Source organism: Canis lupus, chromosome 34, assembly GCF_048164855.1.
Source record: "Canis lupus baileyi chromosome 34, mCanLup2.hap1, whole genome shotgun sequence".
Taxonomy (NCBI): Eukaryota; Metazoa; Chordata; class Mammalia; order Carnivora; family Canidae; genus Canis; species Canis lupus.
In genome coordinates, this window is record NC_132871.1 from 19,590,721 (window position 1) to 19,607,494 (window position 16,774).

Below are 16,774 nucleotides of genomic sequence, written 5' to 3' on the forward strand. Positions count from 1 at the left end.
TTGGGGGAAAACCTTAAATTAACAACACTACTCTACTGGACACCCCATCCTTCTTGGCACTGTTCAATCCAACCTCCAGCAAGCCTCTATGAAACTTCCTTAGATCACTCCAGCACTACATAGCTCACCTTCCTCTCACACTGCAGCCCGTGTTAGCTCTATCCTTCATTTGGCAATGAATCATGATTGCCTTGTGACGTCTTTGTATTGTGGGTTTTATTTTTTGTTTGTTTTTACTTAAGACTTACATTTTTGTTTAACTTTCTGTGGTTAAATATAATAGGTTTATGAATAGGTTAGTATAATCTTATTAGACTGTAAATTAAAACTTCCTTCCATAGGAAATATGGATCCTTCGCTATTTTATATCTTTCTCTTAATCCAACATAGAGATATACTCTTTCTAGGCACCCAAACAAATACTTAATGCACGACTAGGAAAATGATATATTAACTTAATCTTCTTTTTAACTAAGCATGAATTGCAAGCTGGTATCAGGTCTCTTACTGAAAAACCATTTCCAAAATGTCAAAATGTACTCCAAAGTGCACATTCAAAAATAATTATTGTTGATTAAATCCATAAAGAATACAGATACAGCTCAGAATGACACTCAGGAAAGCAACATATTTCAGCCAGAATTCTCTGGTAACAAGCAACAAAATCAACTGTGGCTAACTTAAGGAGAAAACGATATGTTATGAGGATAGTTCATAGTTCAAAATTCATGAAAAGGCTGAAGAAGAGGCCTCAACGAACAAGGATCTAAAGATTCAAAGTAGTGGACCTATCCGAGTGCCACTACCCAAAATGCACAGGCTCTGACCATTTTTCTTTCCTTGTGTTCCCTCTGCTCAAAGTTCTAAGCCTTGGGAGAGAGAAAATCCAGCTGGCCCAACTTGAGTCATTTGCTGTTCCTCTTGACCAACAGAAAGTAAAATACCTTGACTGCACAAAAAATGAGGAGAAGTAATTTGCCCAAAGTAAATCTTGGGATTCTTATCAAAAGAAGAATAATGGAAAGCAGGCTGCCAAATAAAAATAACTAGAAAAACTGGTGTACGCTATAGTTCAACGAGCATAATGATGAGGTTGCAAGATCAAGTTTCATTATGGTGAATGAATTCTATAATCTGTTTAGACATAAAGCAAGTAGAACAAGCATTGGGCAAAGACGCTGTTTAAATTGGAATACTATGCTGAGGCTTTAACCTTGAGGCAGACTTGTCCCCCTGGTGTGAGAATGAGCTTGTGGGCAGAAAGCACAAATCAGGTCAATCTTAAATGCAGAGAGCCGCAGGTCACCGGATGAAGATGCTTTCGGGATCTAGACAGGTCCACTGTCTACTTGGATATTCCTTTAAAGTCATGTTGCTAATGACTCTAACTCGTTCACACTGAATGAGGGCTCCGTGTGTGACAGTTAGTTGCTTCACAGAGAAGAGGAAAAAGGATAAATTAACCAAATATAGCAAGGGTGTACCTAACATGGATCCCTAATGCCTATGTGGCATCTAGATTGTACAGAATTATATTTAAGAACACAGGCAGTAGGTAAGATTAGCTGCCTAGTTATGCATCAGGCATCTCCAAACCAACACAAAGGTCTTAGAAATGCTTCTTTTTTACTCAGTACCTGGATATATTTGTAAATCTACAAAACATTTGCCAACTAATTTTACTTTAGAAAAAGAATAATACACTATGCCTGAGAATAAACTGCAAATTGACTGTACATAGTTTTTAAAAAGAACAGTCTACCAACAGCATGTGTTTCTCATGTTTGTGTTACTTTTAACTGCTTATATTAACTTAAAGAAGAGTAAGTACAAAGCTCACTCTGTAAGAAGATTCTAATTTTTCTGCTCTCAGCAGTAGGCCTCTCATGTCTTCTTGGGAACAGAAGAAAATTGTTGAGAAAATAAAATTCCTTTTTAGTGAAGAGAACTAGTCTCAGTATGAACATGGTTTAAAGAATAATCCTGGTTGCCCATGCTGCTCAGAACTGAGCAAGATATTTTATCCTACTAGTGAATATAGGATACCTAAGCAGAAAAAGAGGATGACTGGAACATTAAGAGACAAGACAAATCAACGTTTTATTGTCTCAGTACAGAGAACAGAATCAAGCACCAATAAATAGTTGCTCAATATTTTTGATAAGAAACAAAAAGACAATGGATCAGTGCCATTTTCCTAGCAAAGATGGTACTTCAGTTAGAGAAAGGCATCACTAAACTGATGAGAAATCTTTGAGTCCATTATTAAATAGTTAGAACTTAGTTTCTAAAAATGATATTTATATATGTTAATCTCTTGCTCAGTCACCCAGGTACCCCTCTTAAGCTCAATTTGAACATGGCCAGGAAGTGGTATATTTGACTGATGCCACATTAAAGTGTTTTTAATTCTATCTGCAGACATTAAATGAATGTGGAGGCTAGCAATTTTACTGACTCTCCATAGAGCACTTTCCACCATAAGAAAATAAAGGAGCGATGTCATAAAATAAAGAATTTCTGTGAGGATGTCTTTTACAATGAAGTCCTTTCTTTTAAGAAAAATGTTCTTATGCCATATCCCCAGGGCAATAAACTACACATGTGCGCGCACACACACACATGCACTTCTGTTTCCTATTTTGGGGTTTCATAAAAATGTGTGTGTTGCAAGGAGAGAAAATAAGTGTAGAAGAAACTAAAGCCTTGAGGTTGCTTCCAAAGCTCTTAGGGACTACTGATCTGAGTTCTTAATTACAGGAGGGCTTTTTGGTAGCAGCAATCTCACTGACTTCTTGGGCAACTGTCAGCCAGTAGTTAGAGTCTGTTTTATGCAAAGATGCCAAAAGGATTAGGCTGAGGCCTCAGTTGTCAGTACCTCTTATTTCACTATCTGATGATGTCAAGTTTCTGGTAACACCAGTGGGAAAGAAAGGTCTTTTAGGTCACAGTGGAGCAATTAACTAGATGAAATTACTTTGGGTAATCTCAGTCTTAAATTCTGCAGGGAAATAACTCCAGTATTTTCCTGCAAGAAAAGCAAAACTAAGATCATCTCAACTTGAAGAGTTACATTATTAGCCCTAGGAAACCATCAACCACAAAAGCATGGAGACACGAATGTATTTTAAAATTTCAGAAAGATTATAACATGATTTTTTAAAAAAGAATAAAGGTGGCAACAAAATATGAGAGTTCTAAAGAGTGAACAGGTAGTTTTTGCCAAGATCTTCTTGTCCCCTTATTGAGTTTTTCAAAATCAGTAGCTGGATATAATTTAGATCTTTGTGGGGCACTGTCATCAAAGAAGTATTTCATTCATTTGTTTTCCCCTCGCTGGATTCAAGTCAAAGCTGCCCGAGATTTCAGAATCACATTTCCAACATCAAGGAACTTTAAGAGCTTTGTATAAAATACTAGGTCCAAAATTAACAGTGGAAATAAATATTCTGTGTCTGGTATACACCAAGTGCAGAACAAGTGTGAGTAAGCCCTGTCTTGTTTTGAGCATACATTCCAGTACATGTATGCTGAATGAGGAAGGGACATGGGGGGGGGGGGCGGGCAGCTAAACAAGTAAATGAATAAGCCAAATTCTGGTAGTGGCAAAGGCTGGAATGAAAGGAAGTCAGGGTGCTGTGAGAGGAAACAGAGGGCTAAAATTGCATTGGTTCACCAGGGAAACACCTCATGGAGGAGGTTGTATATAATGTGAGGCTGAAATAACTAGAAAATAAGTCATATAAAGATCCAGAGTCAGAGCATTCCTGACAAAGGGAAGAGTATGGGCAAATCTGCTAAGGCAGGAAATTCTTTGAGGAAAAGAAGGGCTGTGTAGGAAATGAGGCCAGTGCCTGGCTGGGGCCATATCATGGAGGGCTTTGTGTGACTTGATAAGGGCTTTGGGTTTTCTTCTAGATGCATTAAGCAGTGGAATGACATACTTTAATATATATATATATATATATTAAAGGTCCTTCTGGCTGCTTCCTGGAGTAGCAACAAAGAAAGGGCAAGAAAACAAGCAGGGATTATAATTCAGAAGATTTTGCAAGAGTTTCGGCAAGAGATGATGGGAACTTGAATTGGGTGGTAAAAATGGAGGAAAGCAGATGTAATGTGGTAGAGATAAGGAGACGAAAATAATTGTTTGGAAATGAGTGAAATAGCTATTTCATATGCTTCCCTCAATAATCCACTTATTCATTCACACATTTTTTGAGCATCTACTTAACTCCATTTTGGTACTTGAGATATAGTAATGGAAAAACACTTCATAGAATAATGCTTCAAGGTAGGTTAGAAAAAATAAGAGCTGTAACATTTTAAAATAAAATATAAAATTCTATTATATATTCTTTTAGTAGTTCTTTAAATGCATAAATACCTGCACTTTAGAGAAAAAAATTGAAAATAGGAATATGCAATAGGAAGAAAAAAAGAAAGAAGAAAGAAAGAAAACCACTCTTACCACTTCTCATTTAAGCCTTTCTCGTTTTTCTTCTTGTGTTTAGCTGTTTTCTTAATGAAAATAAAACCTGAAAAGAAGTATTAAGCTGGGGTTTAGAAATTTTGTTATATGGTTGAAATTTACAGTGTTTCATAATTATTTCATCAAGCAGTAAAAGGATTCTGTTCTAGTCTTAGCCAAGGCTGACTAGCAAACCGCCTGAGGCTGTCACAGAAGAGCAAACAGAGGGAAAGAAGCGGGGTGGGGTGTGGGGGTGCTGGAGCTGGCTTGCTTCACCAAGAGACACAGCTGATCACTTAGCCATGTGGGAAGTCTCTGGACAGGCCCTGTAACAAAACCATGCTTTGGGACTGTCCTTAAGAGAAAGGAAAAGACCATCTACTTGCTGGCTCCTACCTCTCTCCTGTCTGCCCCTGCTCAATGTTTGTCCCATGGAGATTTACTACCCGCCCACCCCTGTAGCATAATGCTTCAGATGCAAACAGATGTGGGGAACACAGAGAGATTTCCCCTTAAGTAGCCCCAGTGTTTTGTGATCACCCTTTGTCAGCTGTAGCTGCCATCACCCAAACAAGCAGAGGTAGCATGTACGAAGGAGGTGTAGAGTAGCAGAGGTTTCATGACCTGTGTAGCCAAGAGGATATGAGGCGAATACCAGAGTCCTATAAGATAGCCCTGAAGCAGATTTATTTTTGACTTTGTCCAGATAAAAATCTAAAGATCTCTTGTGTCCTTTTTGAGTCAACTTGGATATTTTATGCAAAAGCTAAGGTAAATGTTTAATCTCTAAGCGCAAAATTGTTTTAAATGTGGAATTTAAGAAAGAAAACAAACGAGCAAAGGAAAAATGAGAAAGAGCGAGGTGCCAAGAAACAGACTCTTAAGATTAGAAATCAAACTGTTGGTTACCAGAGGGGGAGGGGAGGGAGTCCAGGGGCTGGGGGCAAGAGGTGATGGAGAGTAAGGGGTGAATTTGTCATGATGAACACAGGTGATATTGGATTTGTTGAATCATGATATTGTACCCTTGAACCTAATATTATCCTATACATTAACTAGATTTTAAATAGAAACCTAAATATATATGTGTGTATGTATATATATGTATGTATACACATATGTATATTCTTAAAAATCTGTAAAAAGTCTCTTTTCCCTTAATAAGCAATTCTTAAAACAATTTTCTTTTCCTCCCAGAGACGAGGATGCACTCTGTTTTGGCAAAGGTAGAGAAGCCCTTTGAGATGGATGAACATGGTCTTTCCTTTTCCCTAAATCTCACCTGCCGGAGCTAGATCTGTGCCATGTGATAGGCTTTCAATAACAACAGTGAGTCTCTAGGCAGCCTGAAGTTAAGCAGGCATTCAGTCTATTGGCCATGGGCCTGGAGGTTTTCACACTCTCCAGGGAGCAAAGAATTGTCCAACTACTTTCTAATTTAGCAATGAATGTGCTAAGTTTCATAGTCAGTGCTTAGGTAGTGATTTGCATGCATTTTTAGTTTGACTTACATAATCTTGTTTAAAATCCTTTCTAAACTTGAGTTTGAAGCCAATTTTCACTGAATTTTTTTCTCTTCTGTCCAAAAGATACATATTTAGATGATCTTTGGTTTTAAACTGCAACTGTTTGGTCAGACTATTAACAGACACTGCAGTGGTTTCAACCACAGCCTCTTATGGTTCCACCCTAGTGAAAATGATGGGATCATAATCAAATGAAACCTGCAGTGGATTGCTCTAGAATTTGACCATTATGTGCTTCTAGTTTCTATCCTTGATTTAAAAACAAAACAAAACAAAACAAAATTGTATGGTCCCAGGATAAAGCTCTTTGCTTATGCAATAATGAGGTCTAAAGAAACTGCTGAGAAGACTGAGCTGCATGCCATCAAAGTATCCTCTATAAACTCAACTTCTCTAACTTTTGATAAGAGTCCCAAAGCAGAGTTTGATGTTACAGTTTCTGACAAGTCTAAAATATGAATATTCTGGGATGTTGGATACGAGCAATTCTTACCCCTTTGCTATCAAATGTGTAGATTGGAAGGTAACACCTTTTTATGAACAAGTGTAGGCCTTACCCAAAGCTCTTACATGGGAGATGGACCTAGATTACAGCTTCCTTCAGGTTCCCTATAAAGCACTCTAATAGTCTCAGCACCAGTTCATCTCTTTGATATTTGATTGAGAATAAACAAATAGTTATGTGCAAACTTCCCACTGACACCAACGATGTCTCCAAGTCTTCAAAAAACAAGGATAATGTTGGAACTTTAGAAAATAACTTGTTTCTAACATGCTTTGTAAGAATCTACTAGATTTCAATATTCTCTTCTATCTCAATGAGAGATTTAATAATAGTATAATAGTAAATCAAAAGTTATGAAATCTAGACTAGAATTATTTTCTGTTTTCAATTTAGAAATAAGATTGTCAACAGTGTATAGTGTACTTATAAATTCTAAGAAAATTAGTGATAATTTCTGACAATGGAGGGAATTCTGGTACTCTGTCCCAAAAGAAAAGTTTGAGGTCAAAATAAGGAAGACAGCAAGCATCATGCATAGACTGTAGTTATCTCAAGATACAGGCACAGAGGTAGGGGAATAGCATCATAGACATTGGTAAAATCCCTTTACCAGGACAGTGTGTGGACCCCCAATTGTTGTCAGTGTTGATATCAAATAGATCCTAACTTTCTCCTTTCCTGAAGAATTGCCCTAGGCTAACAGGAGTGACTTTCTAACCTGGAAATGTTTAGGAAGTCCTACCCTCTTCCCCAGGGGAGCATCTGATTACTCAAAGTCTGATCCTAAAGACATGCAACAACCTGCCACACTTCCAGGGAAACCCATCTTGAGGGAGCCAGTGTGAAGGATGGTTAGCATTTATATCGACTTTCCTCCTTCTTTTCCATTTTATAGCATAAGGCTAGGAATTTACTACTTCAAATACCATTGTTGGGCTCTTTTATTTCTTGGGTCACCTAATAAAACTACCCTAATGGGATTTGATCGATTTTAGTCTTTCATTTCCCAGATAGCTCATTGTTGGGAACAATAGAGTAGATGGTGGGGAGGAAAAAAGTATCATTGTAAGTTCTAACAAAATTTCAAGACAGATGTTTCTGGAAGAGGTATTGTTAGAAAAATAATACTAATGGGGCACTTGGATGGCTCAATCAGTTAAGCCTCTGACTCTTGGTTTTGGATAAAGTCATGATCTCAGGTTCATGAGTTCGAGCCCTATGTCAGGCTCTGCACTCAGGGCGAGTCCACGCAAGATTCTCTCTCCCCCTGTCCCTCCTCCGGCTCTCTCTCTCTCTCTCTCATAAATAAATAAATAAATAAATAAATAAATAAATAAATATTTTAAAATAATATAACTGGACATAAATTCTTAGTGGAAGTGGAATTGACATTTTTTAACCAACTCCTATGGAGGGCTCTGCACTGTGGGATTAAAAAAACATTTTATTTATTCATGAGAGACACAGAGAGAGAGACCTAGGCAGAGGGAGAAGCAGGCTCCCTGTGGGGAACCTGATGTGGGACTCAATCCCAGGACTCTAGGATCATGATCTGAGCCAAAAGCAGATGCTCGACCATTGAGCCACTCAGGTGGCTTTGCATTACGGGATATTTAAAAATTCCTCCATTTGAATGATAAATAATCTAATGAGTACCTGAATTAACACACACAGTTATATTCAGTAAAAACTAAAGTTCTTATCCAAAATACGCACGATCATTCTTAAATAAGCATATAGATTCTTCCATGAATGTCTTAGTTTTAACCACTGTAAATCCAGTCTTAACTAACATTCATTCATTCATGTATTCTTTCGATCATTCAGCATTCTTGGAAAGATGAACATAAGCCAAACACTGTGAAATGAATGAGGATACGATGGTGCATAATTCCCTTTATTTACAGAGCCTACAACCAGAATCTGAATCAGCAAAGCCTCCTGAAAGAAGTGACACTTTAAGCAAAGATCCAAAAAATGAGGGAAGAGAGCCTAGAGAAAAGGGCAAATGTTAAAAGTAGAGTGCTGTATAGTTGAAGAACTGAAATTTAGGTGAGACTGGATGAAGAATAGAATACAAAGGGAAGAAGTGATGCAGTATGAAGCTGAAACACTAAATAGTCCAGGGGAGAGTTTTGTTGTCAAAGGTTGAGTTCTCTGGAACATAGACTCAAAGGTTGAGACTTTCATGCTAGAAGTTTATTGGGAGAACTTTCAATATCAACACCTGTGAAGCAATGAACGTAGTCTACTACTCAACTTCTATCTCTATGTTCAGGACTATAATATAATTACAACAAAGTCTTCAGCAAATCCCACAGGGAGCTCTTAAATTGGGATGGACCTTCAGAGTTTTCTCTGGGATAAGGGGATGGAATTTCATACCTCTGAGAGGAGCTGCCACTGCATGGCAGCTGCCCTGGGAAAGGTATAACCTTGTGCAAGTACTTTCGGCTGAGGGAAAGTCCCAAGGAGGGACGTAACTGGGAGCTATTGGCTATGACACTACAACGAATGCTTGAGTCCTCAAGGAGGTCTAGAGAGTGAGCCTACTGTAAAGAAAGCATGTTAATGGTATATCATGTAAGCTGTTAGAATGGTGATAAGCCTGGTTTTTACACATGGAAGAGACACAATATGCAGTAGATTTAGAAAGGTCTTTCTGTCTGCTTTATGAGCCACAGGTTAGAGAGAAGCATGCCTAGAAGCAGAGAGACCAGTTGAAAGTTGGTTGGAAAAATTCAGGCAATAGATGATGGTGGTCTGAAGCAGAGTAATAGCGATTAAGACTGGAGAGTTATAGATGGATCTGAAATATATTCTGGAAGTGGAAGGGATGGGACTTAGTAGTTGGATGTGAAGAAGTTAGAGAAGTGTCCAAGCTGTAACCCAAAATTCAAGCTTGGGCACTCACAATAGGAAACAAAGCAAGAAAAGCCAAACTGTTTGTTTGTTTGTTTCTTTGTTTATGAGGGAGAGAGAGAGAGAGAAAAGCAGGCTCCATGCAGGGAGCCCGATGTGGGACTTGATCCCGGTACTCCAGGATCATGCCCTGGACCAAAGGCAGGCGCTAAATTGTTGAGCCACCCAGGGATGCCCAAAAGCCAAATTATTTGATTGTTATTGTATTTTTTTCATGGTAAGTGGAAGATGCCAAAATCAATTTGGGAAATGTAGACTTTAAAGTGAGTTTAACAGAGGCATGTCCTAAAAAGCATATAGGTATAAGAGTCCAGAGCACAGGAAAGTGATTTGGACCAGAAATAAAAATAAAGAGGCCATCAGCAAGCATAGAGGTGGTAATTGTGGCCAACAAAAAGATCAGGATAACTCAGGACAGTATATAAGTCAGGAAAACAGAAGGCTTGAAATAAAATCATGAGTTCTGATATTTCTTTTTCAGTGAAACATTAATTAAATTCCTGCCCTGTGCTTCCAACATGATTAAGGAGGAGAGGGCAAAAAACGAGTACTATTTTTGAACACCTCTTATGTGCCAAACACATTATCTCATTATCTTATTTTATAACCCTATGGTTTCAGATTATCATCCCTATTTGATAGGTAAGAACAAAGGCTCAGAAAATTTAAGCAACTTCCAGAAGTTACCATACTATTAACTAATAGGCCCAGAGTCTCAATCCTGATCTGCCTAACTGTGTTTTACTGTGATTTTTGCACTACACCATGGCTAACTTCAAATGATCAAGTAATAGAGGTTTAGGATGAATTATAGTTTTTATAATCATAGTTTTATGTTGGTTTATATAATTTATTACCTTTAAATATGAAAAAACAAAGCTAGAAAATTAAAATATGCTTTGGGGGATAGAGATAGGGTCTCAAACCTTAAAGAAGATGTATGCATTTGTTTTCATTAAATAGAAAACCAGGGGGAAAAAAGAGCTTAATCTTTCATTAACCACTTTGTAAAGAAAAGCTATTTATTCTGAAGGGAATTAGAAATGTATAGCAATAAGCATTTAGGACAAAATTACCTCACAATACAAAGTGTATGTACTATTAGCACTGATGTTATTTATTTATGTGTAGCTAGAATTACGTGCCCATATAGGACTCAGCCTTATGAAAACATCTGAAAGGTTTTCTTGGGGCTGTGAGAAACTATAACTATGCAAAAGCCCATCATGGGCTTTCTTGCAGGGGCTCTGAGCAATCCGGCCTGGCTTCTGTTGATAGAGATGCATCAGCAATGTTCAATCAATGGTCTGTGCTAGTAGGTATAGGCAAGTGTCCCAACACATAGGCTCGGAGAGTGGGAGCTCAGTCTTCTTGCTGGAAAATGGAGGGAGATGATTACCAGAGGGACTTTTTAGCTATACTCACATGTGGGGTAACCACTCATCAGCTGTTGACCTCCTGTGGATATGTCCTCAAGATAGAAAATAGCACAGTCTTCCTAAGGGGAGCATCCCTCGCCAGTTCCAGTGGTGAGGCTTGAGTGAATTTTTATCTTTCATAAAAGGTCATTTAGGTCAAGTGTATGGGTACATACACTTTGGAACTGCAAAGCTTCAAGTGATGCTGTAATGAATGTTAAATTACACCTGTTTCAGAATTCCTTGCAAGCCTCACCTAACCAAGAACAGAAAGGGGACCTGCTTTTAAAATCATCTTCTCTCATGACATTTCTTTAGGATGTTGGTTTTGACAGTAAGGTTTAGCTGGGCTACAAACTGTTATGTAGCCCTTGAAAAATTCTCTGGCTACCTAAGAAATAATTATTTGAACAGTGCAGATCCCATTCTCATGGGTGTGGTTTTTAAAAAAACATAAAAAGAGTATTGTAGTTTTAAAAAATATGTGTGTGTCTATATATTTATAGTATGCAATTTTAAAACTTGAGGAATTAAAATGCATTTAAGTTTAGTCTCATCTATTTTACACTCAAGTACACAGATTCACAGATGGGAAATATATTCAAGGTCATACAAGAGCATTTTCATGGTAAAAGTAAGACCATAAGCCAGTTTTTTTAAAGGAAGGGCCAGGAGGGATGTGTGGGTGGCTCAGCGGTTGAGCATCTGCCTTCGGCCCAGGGCCTGATCCCAGGATCGAGTCTCACATAGGGCTCCCTGCAAGGAGCCTGCTTCTCCCTCTGCCTGTGCCTCTGCCTCTGTGTGTGTGTGTCTCTCATGAATAAATAAATAAATATTAAAAAAAAAAGGAAAGGCCAGGAGGGGAGAGGGGTAGAAGGAGAGGAGGAATCTTAAGCAGGCTCCATATCTAGCACAGAGCCTGACTCAGTACTCAATCTCATGACCCTGAGATCATGACCTGGGCCAAAATCAAAAGTCAGATGCTTAATCAACAGAACCACCCAGGTGCCTCTAAATATTTTGTAAAGTTCCAAATCAAATCATATACCACAGCACTACATTGCCTTGTGTCGTAATTTCTTAATAAATAGTAAATTAGAGATGATAAAACACTATTCACTTATATGTACTAAATAAAAATGTTAAGCCATAAACTTAGAACTTTCAAGGACACTGCAAACATATTAAAACTAAAGACTCATAATTTGCTTGGGGCGATAACATTGCTTAGTTTTAAAATATCACACGTAAATCATTTATCTAATGAGCTTCATCTTATTGCCTCCGTTTCTTTTTTTAAAAAAAGTGTCCTCTGTCATTGAAGATGCTAAATAAAATGCATCAACAGAAATTAATAGGCAATAGAACTTGATGAATCCTCCTGGAGAATATTTTTATAATGAAAGCTTGGCAACTGTTCCTGTGATTAATCATGATAATGCACAAACCCTCAGGCTCTAAATAAACTGGCCTATTCCTTTTTCTGGAATATTCCTCTCTTTCCTTTTTTCTTTCGAGAACTATTAACCATTCCACCTTCTCCATGCTCTTCTTTGTGAAGTCCGCCCCCACTGCTTCTCTCTCCAAATCCCACTTTCTCCAAGTAGATCTCTTACACCCCCAAAGGAGGAGGTGATCTTGTTCTCCTTTGAATTCCAGAGTGCTTCGTATTCCCAGCACTCAACACTGGTCAGACAGTATAATACGATATATTCCCCAGACTCTAAACATTCCAAGAGGATTTAGTTATGTCCCAGAAGATAGGTGTGGGTAGGGAATCAATAAATATTCCTTGTGAATAGCTAGACTGAATCCAGCAAACGGCTTAAGTACTCAGAAGCAAGGATACTCTAAAAATTCAATCATCAGTGGATCATTGGCTAATGCACCTACTGAAAGCAAGTTTTCGCCATGAAGAAGGGACCCTTCCAGACTTCCCACCTTTCCTGTTACAGAGAGGTGAGAGTAAACATGCACTTTTTAAAAAGAAGCTCAAAAGAAAATATTTCCAATTTAGTTTAATCTGAAGCCTTAGTTGGTTAAACTCCTTAGTTCCCACCTTTATGTGAGGGAAACAAGAAAGAAAGACGTGAACTTTGTTGACCACTCAACACAACTCAGTGACTAACAAATATTTTCCCACTGAAATTTACAATAATCCTATGAGAGAGGCATTGTTATTCCACTTTTCCCCTACAAAATTTGCCCTGGATGTTCAGGAACCAGGATTACTGAGAGAATATGAATAAGATATGGTATTTCTTGTAGGTAATATTTCCTCTGTTCTGTTTTGTAAACATATATTAAGAAGTAAAAAGCCTATGTGCTTTTAATATTCATTAATAGATATTAAATATTTGTTAAAGGTTAATAATTAATTAGGGTTCAAAGATTAAATATCAAACTATTAACATATTACATTTAAAAATATATTAGTAAAGAAATATTGTGTGTCAAAATAGAAATGGTTTTTCTATTATAGCGCTAATCAGAATCAAATTTCATCTACTTTCTGCATTTGCCAACCTAGCCATGTGGGGCAATAGCAAAATTGGGGTTTCTTCCAGCCTCCAAACCCTATGATTGGTTGATTTATAGTCTTCCTTTATAATGGAATTAGAGGCAAACTTTTTCTACCTAATTAAGCTTGCTGACAGAGTGGTTTTTTTGTATGTGCAAAATTTGCTTGCATTTGGAACCTTGTTGCCTGTCCTCTGCAAAAAGGGCAATGTTTTCAAATCTGAAGATATTTGCAGCTGTGCAACTAGTTGACTAATCACTTCTGAGATTTCCTTCCCTAAAATAAAAATCATCTGGGGACTAATTGTTACTCAGAATAATAACAGAGCTTGGCATTTCTGAAGATTTATTCATCACTGGATTTCACATGTCTGAGCCCCTCTCTGAAACCTGAGCTTCTCTTCCAAAAGCCCACATGGAGGTCCAAATGCTAGCAGAGATTCTCTGTGGCAGGTTTGGGGTTGGGACTAGACATTCCTCACTGATATTTTTTACCTCCCATCCATGTGGCCCTCCCCTTGATCAGCAGATTCCTACAGTGTGAAGTGTCACACAGAGCACTGCATGCAGAGCCGCAGGCCTCAGGATGCATCCTGGGCTCATCTAGTAGAGGCATGGGTCAGGTCAGGGGCTGTCATGCAGACCGCGATGCCGATCTGGATCTGGTAAGGATCCGGGAAATCCAATATAGGAATGTACTTTGTAAAGTATTAAGCACAGTCATAGAGATGTAAATTATAATTCATATTTATCTATCATTATTAGTCCAACATTTTTGTCAACTTTTTCAGTTATAAAAGGACAAGAAGGGGCACCGGGTGGCCAGTTGCTTAAGCGTCTGCTTTAGGCTGGGGTCATGATCCTGGAGTCCACAGATTGAGCCACATGTTGTTGGGTTCCCTGATCAGTGGGGAGTCTGCTGCTTTCTCTTCCTCTGCCCTTCACCCCACTCATGCTCTGTGTCTCTCAAATAAATAAATATTTTTTAAAAATAAAAAATAAAAGGGCAAGAAGAGGATGACTCAGCATATATAATGTCACTGTGAAGAGCATGTTTAGAGGTTTTGCTAAATGGGATGCACTTTAAATTTTTTATAATCCAGCTATATCTACAAAAGCAAAACGGGCTGTTCATTTTGATATTTGATTCTTCACTCCTGTACCCTGGTCAAGAAGCCCTGTGTGTTGGCCTACCCTGAGAGAAAACTAGGTATGTGGCCTCCGGCAAGTCATCTAATTTCAAGTTTTTCTCCAATTGGAAAGTGGAGGGGTGAGAAAGAGATGAGGCCAAAGGAACAAATGGGTCTGGGCACCCAGTTCAGAATCCACATCTTACTTCTCTACCTCCAGGGAAATGCTGGCCTTCAGCAAAGTGAGCTCTACTAGTTTAGAGCTCCACATACTCAGATTTTCATATCACAATGTCTGAGGGAGGCCAAGACTTGCTATTTGAAGACAAGATTTCTAAAGCTGGGTTCCAAATACAATAACTTAATTTGGAATTCTGATTAAAGGAAGTACTTTTTATCTCCTACATATGGACTTAATATAATATGTAGAGAACAAAGTAGAACTGCTAAAATAACAAGATTATCATTAAAAAAAATGTCAAGCCATTGCCTACAATTAGATTTTTGAAGGATAGATGTGGCTTATTTTAAGAAATAGACTTTTTGTGGAAAAACCGAAAGTAAAGAAAACTACTACATGACATGTTCAATGAAACTTTGGTGATCTCTCAAAAAATGAAACATCTTTTTATAGGATATATTATTATTCCTAGTGTTTTCTATTTAATAATTCCATGTTTGTGTATGCTTGGCTTTCTTGAAGTTTATGGGTTCATCTTCATTGTTATTAGTAATCTCAACTTTTTATTGCAAGGAATGTTATTGAATGCATACTATGTCCCAAGAAGTCTCCATTTTAGGTACTAGAAATTCAAAGGTGGGAAAAAAAAAATATGTTCTTGGATTTTAAATAGTTAACCAGTGATTTGAGGATGATGGTGTGAAAGCAAATATATTTAACCAAGTGTAGTATAAGCACACTTGGGCTTTCTAGGTCATGGTAACATCCCAAAAAGCAGTAATAATTTCCACTTGGGTGGAGGTGAAGGGATAAGGACCTGCTATTTTAAAGAACTCGTCCTTAAACCTACTATGTTTCAACGATGATAAGAAAGGACTGCGGATGGGATGCAAAGCCAGGGGTTGTAGAAGTGAGCAGAGATGAGTGACTCCATCAGAGAGAACAATCTAAGTGAATTCAGAGGCATGAGATAGCCTAAAGTTTTCTTATATCTGCAAGCAACTCAATGAGACTAGAACATTGGTCAAAATGAGTGAATGGGGAAGTCAATTGTTTCTTTTGATTTCGCCTGAGAATTGTTCATAGATCTTTAAGGGAATTTCTGAGTCTGGCTAACCATGTGGTGTTTGATGAGAAATAGGACATGGGGGTCCTGGAAAAGAAAAGACAGTGCAGTTATGCCAGTCCCTTAGGGTTATATTAGAGATAATATAATGCATTGAATAATGAACCAAGGCTTGCACATTCTTAGCTCTCACTTGGGAAACCAATTTGGAAAAGAGAAAACACCAAAAAGGACAAATATTAAACATCTGGTTTTTTCCTCTTCCCAGGCACCCATCTTTCCCTATCCTCCCATCTACACATATAGTTTGACCTAGTTGATTCTCCTTTTTACTCAAAAACTTAGAAACTCTGGAATGTGTGTGTGTGTTTAATGAAGAGAGACAGCTGGAGAGCAGAGAGCTTTTTTTAAAGGGTGCTTCTTCCCAGTTTAAATAGAACACCTGCTTAGAATATGACCTAGCAAGTTCAGAAGAGAATCCAAGACTGAAAAATATGGAAAAGCAGATGTATAAATCTATAGACATCCTGGTTCATTAGCCACTAAGTTACAGACCATTTTAAATGAAAGCAGTCTCTGGATTGCCTAGGGGTTCATGCTCAGCACCACAGCACCAATAAACCTAGTGTGTGTGTGTGTGTGTGTGTGTGTGTGTGTGTGTGTGTCTCTCTCTCTCACTCTTTCTCCCCCCCCCCCCCGCCCTCATACACACACACACACACACACCACTGAGACCAAGCCCTCTGGGAAGTGGAAACAAGCTTATAATTACCTCAGGCAGATTGATTGGCCTATTAATGTTGAGTCAGACATTGTTATTTTTCCCCCTTCTTCCTTATTTTTTTAAGATTTTATTTATTTATTCATGAGAGACACACACACACAGAGAGAGAGAGAGAGAGAGAGAGAGAGAGAGGCAGAGACACAGGTAGAGAGAGAGGCAGGCTCCATACAGGGCGCCTGATGTGGGACTTGATCCCGGGTCTCCAGGATCACGCCCTGGGCTGAAGGCGGCACTAAACCGCTGAGCCACCC

General features: G+C 38.3%; 1 long non-coding RNA gene across 1 annotated transcript in view; it reads right to left on the reverse strand.

Annotated features, from left to right (window-relative positions):
• The window catches only part of LOC140624204 (uncharacterized), a 73,124-nt gene that overhangs the window by 51,405 nt on the left and 4,945 nt on the right, over positions 1-16,774 (reverse strand). The window contains exon 2 of the long non-coding RNA XR_012023712.1: positions 4,472-4,538. This is a non-coding gene — a long non-coding RNA (uncharacterized lncRNA). The remainder of the gene's footprint in view (positions 1-4,471; positions 4,539-16,774) is intronic.